Source organism: Gasterosteus aculeatus, chromosome Y, assembly GCF_964276395.1.
Source record: "Gasterosteus aculeatus chromosome Y, fGasAcu3.hap1.1, whole genome shotgun sequence".
Taxonomy (NCBI): Eukaryota; Metazoa; Chordata; class Actinopteri; order Perciformes; family Gasterosteidae; genus Gasterosteus; species Gasterosteus aculeatus.
Genome location: NC_135709.1, coordinates 7,908,844 through 7,916,507, shown reverse-complemented (window position 1 = coordinate 7,916,507; position 7,664 = coordinate 7,908,844).

Here is a 7,664-nt window from a genome sequence, read left to right as displayed (position 1 = left end):
CCGTTACAAGTTGTTACCAAAGGCTATGAAGGGAAAGATGAATGTGGCAGTAACTTTGAACCCAACTCGGCTTGGACATTTCAACGTTACATTCTGTAAGTGTCGATTTATGGATGTTGTGCTTGATATGGAACTTTTTCTTCATCTCAAATCAGAAACTTTGTTTTCTTTCTTTAAAATTTTTTTTTTTTTCAAAAGTCACTTGAATAAACGGAACCTGTTAAATCTTATGAGAAAAGTAATTCTGGTTGAGCTAAAAGACGAGAAGCGGAGTGAGTAGAAACGTGCTGGGCAGTAAACCACATCTGCTAGTACCCTTCACTGAGCATGTGGTCTTGCTTGTCTGCCCAAACTGCTGACATTAACGTCTTCTGCTCAAGCTTCGGTTGTTGTTGCCCTAAAAGGATTAGTCGGTTCCAGGTTATGCAGCACACAGCGCTGTGAATGACCTCCCTTTAATTGCAAAGAGAGAGCCACCCGCCGGCCTTCTGGTTACGGTGTCCTGTACCTGTTTGTCCTCGGCGTAGCTCCTCGGTGTAATGTTGCTCTCTTGATACCTCTGTGTGTTTTTCCTCTGCCCATCACCATCAGTTGCCTGTTGTAGTGACTCCATGGTGCTGCTTCCCCTTTCAGCATCGGTATAATCTGATCTGTAAATAACTCTCGACTCAGCTATGGCCAGTATATTTTCTTATGACCTCACTCTAACCTTCAGGTGTCATGTATGTTTTCTCTCTCAGCAAACCAAAATCACTACATTCAAGTATTACAGTTGTACAGTTCCTCGGATTCTATACACATGTGCTGGTCTTAGCTGCTCTGCTGTACTTTTTTATGGCATTATTTTCTACATGTTAGACAATATATTGTGACCATGTCCTATGCAAATATGAAAAATAACAGATTGTTGAAAAATGTATGTTGTCATAACTTGTATGCATGATATAGTGAAGTTTACATTTGGAAATACATTCCTAAAATAAGCATCTAAAATGTTGTTTTGTACTCATTTTCTTTCTGTTGAAGAGAAACAGTGAGGTTTGCTTAACTTTGGGGATAACGGTTAATGCCAAGTCAGCCTTTTAGTGCAAGGAGAGAGAGAGTTATTCAAACATTTCCTACAAATTATATAAAAGAGATGCAAAATCTGAATTGGTGAACTTCAGAGGTGTTGGTAGTCTGATTTTGTTCGCTCCAGTGTTCTTCTATTTAATGCCAAATTTGCATCAGACCAGTGTTAATTTTGGCAGCTATTTTTGATTTAGTCTTAGTCTTTAGACAAAAAATGCATATTAGTTTTAGTCACATTTAGTCATTTTAATCTTTCTCAGTTTAAGTCGACGAAAACTAGACTAAAATGTAATTGTTGGAATGCATTAAGCATTCCAAGTATTGTTCTTCGAATCTTTATTTCTCCATCTTCTATTTCTTCCGTGGCACCTTTCAACTCCTTCACACTTTCAGCTATTAAAATACTTCAAATATTAAAATGTTCAGCTTCTTTCCGGCTTCCGGGCTATGACTTTTCAGCTTTCTACCTCTTAAGCTTGAATTTATATAAATCAATAATCATTAATATTTTAACATGGTTTTCAAATGGAGTTTGTTTTCAAATCCTCTTAAAGTTCTTCAACTTTCAGATTTTTCAGCTTCGCAAATCTTTCAGCTACAGACACCATTTAAACTTTCAAATGTTGACACAAGTCTCAACTATTTTATGAAAAAAACTGCTTCTTGATATCTATTGTACTTTTTTCATAAACACTGATTATGTTTCACTAGTTCTTCGCTCCGTTTATGACTTTTACATGAGTGTGTATTGCGTCTGCTAGAGTGGGGACCTCGAGGGCAAGAGTGTGAGGCAGCGCCAGAATCTGGTTAAAAAAATATGGAACTTCTGTCCTTGCAGCCAAAGTATACACTCTAGAGGCTTCATTTCTTCAGATTAATGAGGGCATGGTTGTGCTGATTGGATTAATGTGTTCATAGAATCCCAGAGTTCTTTAGTTTTGACCTACGGAGACCAACAGTCACACAACCTCTGCTAAAAGCCCCATAGGCTCCAATACAAATCTGCCGACATATTTCTCAAAAAATCCAGAAGGTACACGTTTTGTCAACGGCCATAGGAGCCGTATTTATTACCGGACAGACATAAAAAGCACATCCATGCGTTCGGTAGAGTCTTGGGTCTCGTCAAAACGCTGTATTTTTTAGATAGCTGTTATAGTTTTGCGCTGAATGTCATTTGTTTGAGGTGTGGATTCTGTGTAACTCGCTGTCCCGTTTCTGCCCTTTGCAGCTGCTCGTTAATGAGCACAGGTGCGTCGTTGTCGTGGTTACTCGCTCACACGCTGCAGGATCTCTGTCTGTGACTCACAGCTGCTCCTATGACCTGATTAGTGGAGTCACATGACGCAGCTATGCTTTCTGTCAACAGACCAATATGATAAAGACACTCGCCCCCCCTCCCCCCTCCACCCTGACCTCTTCTCACTGTTAATCAGCCAGTCTGTCTGTCTATTTCTCCTCCTCTCTCTCTCCCTCTATCTCTTCCTCACCACCCCTCCCTTCCTCACCCTCCCTCCCTCTATCTACACCCCCCCACCCCACCCAATCCAATAATTTCAAAATAAAAGCCCCATGGAGGGAATTTTTACTCTAATGTTTGTGATGAGGCCTATTAATTAAAAATTTCTTAGTTTGAATAACAAACATTCTGTCTCCCAACCCCCCTTCACCCAATTCCATCATTACAAAATTAAAGCCTCAATGATTATCTGTACCTTAACCATGAAGCTCAGAATGAAGCGGTTTCGTTGAAATACGTATTGCTCTTTCAAATACTACTACAACCACTACGAATATTACTAGTACTTCTAGTACTACAAATGATACTTCTACTACCATACTACTAGTATTTCTACTGCTATTAATACTACAACTACTACTAATGTTATTACAAATACTACTATGGCTAATAGTATTAGTATTCCAGCTGTTTCTACTGCTATTGATACTAAACCGACTTCTACTGCTAGTACTACTACTACCACATTTGCAACTATAACTAATACTACTACTAATATTACTACAAACAATTTAAAACCTATTTTTATTCATCTCCGCTTTTGTTATTTCTGTATTTTTTTTAATTCATTTAAGCTCCTGCAACTTCTGTATGTTTTTTAGAAAATCTATTAAAATTCAGCTTCAGAATATCTGTCAAATATCAGCAAATGTATTAAAATTCCCTTCAACTTTCTGTAATTTCAGCAATTTTCTGAAGGTCATTTCAGCTTTCAGCTTTTTGCATTCCAATGCATTTTCAACAGGAAATGCATTTTCTAGTTACTTCTATATTATTCTCCTTCCGTACAAAAGTTTGGCATGCATCTCCTTCCTTGGTCGGAATTGCCTCAAAATAGTCTCAAACTGTCGGTACAGATCGGGAATCGTGTGCTATTATCTGAATAAGAGAATAAACTAAGAAAAGTCTCCACAGCGCCGCCTAGAAAGTTGAAAAGTGCCAGTTTTTCCCTCCGATGCCCGATTGACTTAAAATTTGGCACACATGTGCTCTTCGACATGCTCTTCAAAAAAGTCAATCGCGGTATGCAAATGCACCAAACTAGATTTTCCGCCATTTTGAATTTTGTGAAAAACACGTTTTTGGCCATTTTCTCCCGCTATATCCGATGGTCACAAAATTTTCTAAGGATCATTATTGGGTCAATGCCCCTGTCTCCCCCTAGGATCGTGTTGATATCTTATTGTTTTGAGAAGTTATGGGCTAATGAACTTCACAATAGGTGTGGCTTATGTGAGATGCATGTACTGGTAAAATATATTATAACATTGTTTTGTGCTAAAGCCGTGTCTCAAGTGTCCTGTTTTTGACCCTGATGTTCAAAGAGCAGCATGATACAAAATGTTGCTTTGCAGCTGTGCCCTGAGAAGGGAGGGCGGTCAGCTCGAGCTCGTAGACGCTTCAAAACAAAGGACTTCTGTCCATGGCCTTGGTTCATATCTTATTCGGTACGAAAGTTCCGGATCCACATTTTTTACTTTATGTCAATTAATTATGATTTGCACTGGCCACTGAGGAGGATCTTGTGTGTGTGTGTGTGCTACCCTCAGGTTCACCTGGGTTCTTATCTCAACCTGCTTTGTAGCTTCTCGTAACTGGCACAGAGAATGTCCTTCACATGTGTATAAAAACTCAGCGTTTTTACTGCTCGGAGACGTCATTACACCGAGCGCTGAGATACGTGCTGGTGTGTTGGACATCCTGCTTGCAAGCAATAGTTAGATCCAGATATCTGCGGAGAATTGCTCATGTAATCTTTTTCTCTTCTAAATAAATGTTAACTTTTGACTTTAATTGATCAACGTGCTGCGATTCTTCTCATCAACCAACTCGGGGGGATCGGAGATCCTGACACTTAATATGACAAGACTCGTAACTTCCAAATGGTTTCGCCTGCCCTCACCAAACTTGTAACACATGTGAACATTCAATTCAATTCAATTCATTTTATTTTGTATAGCCCAAGATCGCAAATTACAAATTTGCCTCAGAGGGCTTTACAGTCTGTACACATACAACATCCTCTGTCCTGAAACCCACCATCGGCACAGGAAAAACTCCCCAAAACCCTTCCAAGAGGGAAAAAAGGGAAGAAACCTTAGGGAGAACGTCAGAGGAGGGATCCCACTCCCGGGATGGACAGACTACAATGGATGCCATGTGTACAGAATGAACAATGTATAATACATGCAATTCCTATGACAGAAATGATTCAAGTAATTGTGAGTAGTAAGCCATGCGCACAGCAGGACGACTGCAGGGGCAACCACCATCAGATAGAACCACCATCTACCGAAGCCTGTGGGGAGGGAGAGCACAGAGACTTTAGGAGAGGGTAATGTTGGTTTACAAGTACAGTAATATGATTAATATCTAAAATAATAATGATGATGGGAGCAGCAGGCGTCAGCAGGGCCACGGTCGGTGTCAGGACCAGGGTCCAGAAGGAACTACGATCTACGGAGACCTGCTGGGGGAGAAAGCACAAAAAAACTCCTGGAAAGAAGCTGAATTTGTCATTTGCATTAATAAAACATGAATTATGGTAGAACGAGAGCGTGAGAGAGGAGCTCGGTGTGTCCTACGAAGTCCCCCGGCAGTCTAAGCCTATAGCAGCTTAACTAAGGGCTGGTCCGGGCTAACCTGAGCCAGCCCTAACTATATGCAGAATCAAAGAGGAAAGTTTTAAGTTTTACTTTAAAAGAGCTGACCGAATCTGCCCCCCGGACTGAAAGTGGAACCTGGTTCCACAAAAGAGGAGCTTGATAACTGAAGGCTCTGGCCCCCAGCCTACTTTTTAAAACCATAGGAACAACAAGTAACCCAGCATCTATGGAGCGCAGCTGCCTTGTAGGGCAATAAGGTGTAATAAGCTCTTTCAGATACGACGGTGCCTCACCAGCAAGTGCCTTGTAGGTGAGGAGAAGTACCTTAAAATCTATTCTTGATTTAACAGGGAGCCAGTGCAGAGAAGTTAATACAAGTTACACAGTCCAGTCTGGAAGTGACAAACGCATTAACTAATTTTTCTGCATCACTCTGAGACAGGAAGTTCCTGATTTTTGATATGTTACGTAGATGAAAATAGGCAGTCCGTGAAGTCTTCTTTATATGCGAGTTGAAGGTCATATCCTGGTTGAAGAGAACTCCCAGATTCCTGACGGTGCTGCTGGGTACCAATGCAATTCCATCCATAAAAACTGTATCACCTGACAGCTGGCTTCGAAGGCGCTCTGGGCCTATCAGGATAACTTCCGTTTTTTCTGAGCAAGTAGAAGATCATTCATAATTTTCACCAGTGCTGTTTCTGTACTGTGATGCGCTCAAAATCCTGACTGGAAATCCTCGAACAAAGCATTGTTTTGTAGAAAGTCCCATAATTGATTTGCGATGGACAAGGATCTTAGAGAGGAAGGGAAGATTAGAGATAGGTCTGTAGTTAGCCAACACCTCTGGAGCAAGAGTAGGTTTCTTAAGAAGAGGTTTAATTACAGCTACCTTGAACGACTGTGGTACATGTCCTGTCAACAAAGACAGATTCATAATATCTAATAAGGATGTGCTAACTAAAGGAAAAACTTCCTTAAGCAGCTTGGTCGGAATCAGATCCAAGAGACAAGTAGAAGATTTAGACTTTGAAAATAAAGAAGTCCGTTGATCAAGGTTGATGGAAGAGAAGGCATCCAAACAGGCATCAGGGCCCACTGCTGCATCCAAGGTTCCTACATTGGAGGACAGGTCGGCACTGGTTGAAGGCAGGAGACCATAAATTTTCTCTTTGATAGTCAGAATCTTATCATTGAAGAAGTTCATGAAGTTGTTACTAGTGAGGTCCAAAGGAATACACGGCTCAACAGAGCTGTGACTCTCAGTCAGTCTGGCTACAGTACTTAAGAGAAACCTGGAGTTGTTTTTATTTTTCTCTATTAATGATGAGTAATAAGATGCTCTTGCGTTACGGAGAGCCTTCTTATATGTTTTAAGGCTGTCTTGCCAAACTAGCCTAGATCCTTCTGATTTGGTGGAACGCCATAATCGTTCAAGTTTCCGCACAGTTTGCTTTAGGTTCCGTGTTTGAGGGTTATACCACGGAGCAGACTTCCTTCTTGTTGCTATTCTTCTTTCCAGAGGAGCAATAGCATCCAGCGCCACTCTCAAAGAGCCTGTAGCAGTATTGACAAAATGATCGATCTGGGACGGACTAGGGGGCGCTGCAATTAATTGTTTATTGAAATGTAGTCTTGTGCGCTTAATCTGGCAAGACTCATAACTCACCAAACTTGTAACGCATGTGGGGATTGAACCCCTGAACACACCCTATTTCTTTCAGAATATTTAAAGAATAGGCGGTGCTGCAATTAATTTTTAAATAAAATGTAGTCTCGTGCTCCATTGGAATGAATGGACAGCATACCTCTTTTTGCCAGGCTTTGTCTGTGTGGTTTTTGTGGGAGTAGTCAAGGGCGACGACGGCAGGGGGGCGCAAGCATGACGCTAACATGGCGAGAGCTAGCATTGAACTAGTAACAGGACCCTACTGCTGACACGTGGCTTAAACCACTAGAGGAAATCGAGGGGGGGGAACAATATGGCCGACGGCGGGGCAAGGCATGGACGTTGCGGTGGGGGGCGGTGCTACGAAGGTGGGCGCGGCGACGATACGGCCGACGACGGGGGGCGTGACGCTAACATGGCGGCAGCTAGAATTGCACTAGTAACAGGACCCAACTGCTGACACGTGGCTAAAACAGCCAGAGAAAAATGGGTCATGTCTTTAGTTTGTTAGCTAACCTTTGTGGCTACCATTTACCTTCTTGGCCGTTTCATGCACAGGAACCTGCGGGCAGGCTAGGCCACACTCTTAAAATTACTGCGGAATTTTCTAGTTTTTATTTCTCATTGTCGTAGGCTTGTCAAGTAAAATAGGACGTTTTTGAAAATGGAGCCTCTGGACGCTCAGCAGACCACTGGCTATAATGTTGAAATAGAAGAAAGATCTCAGGTTTCGGTGGTTGTGTTGCCGGGTCACTCTCTGGGTTGTGTTGTATAGCCGGATACTGTGTAAAACAAAAAT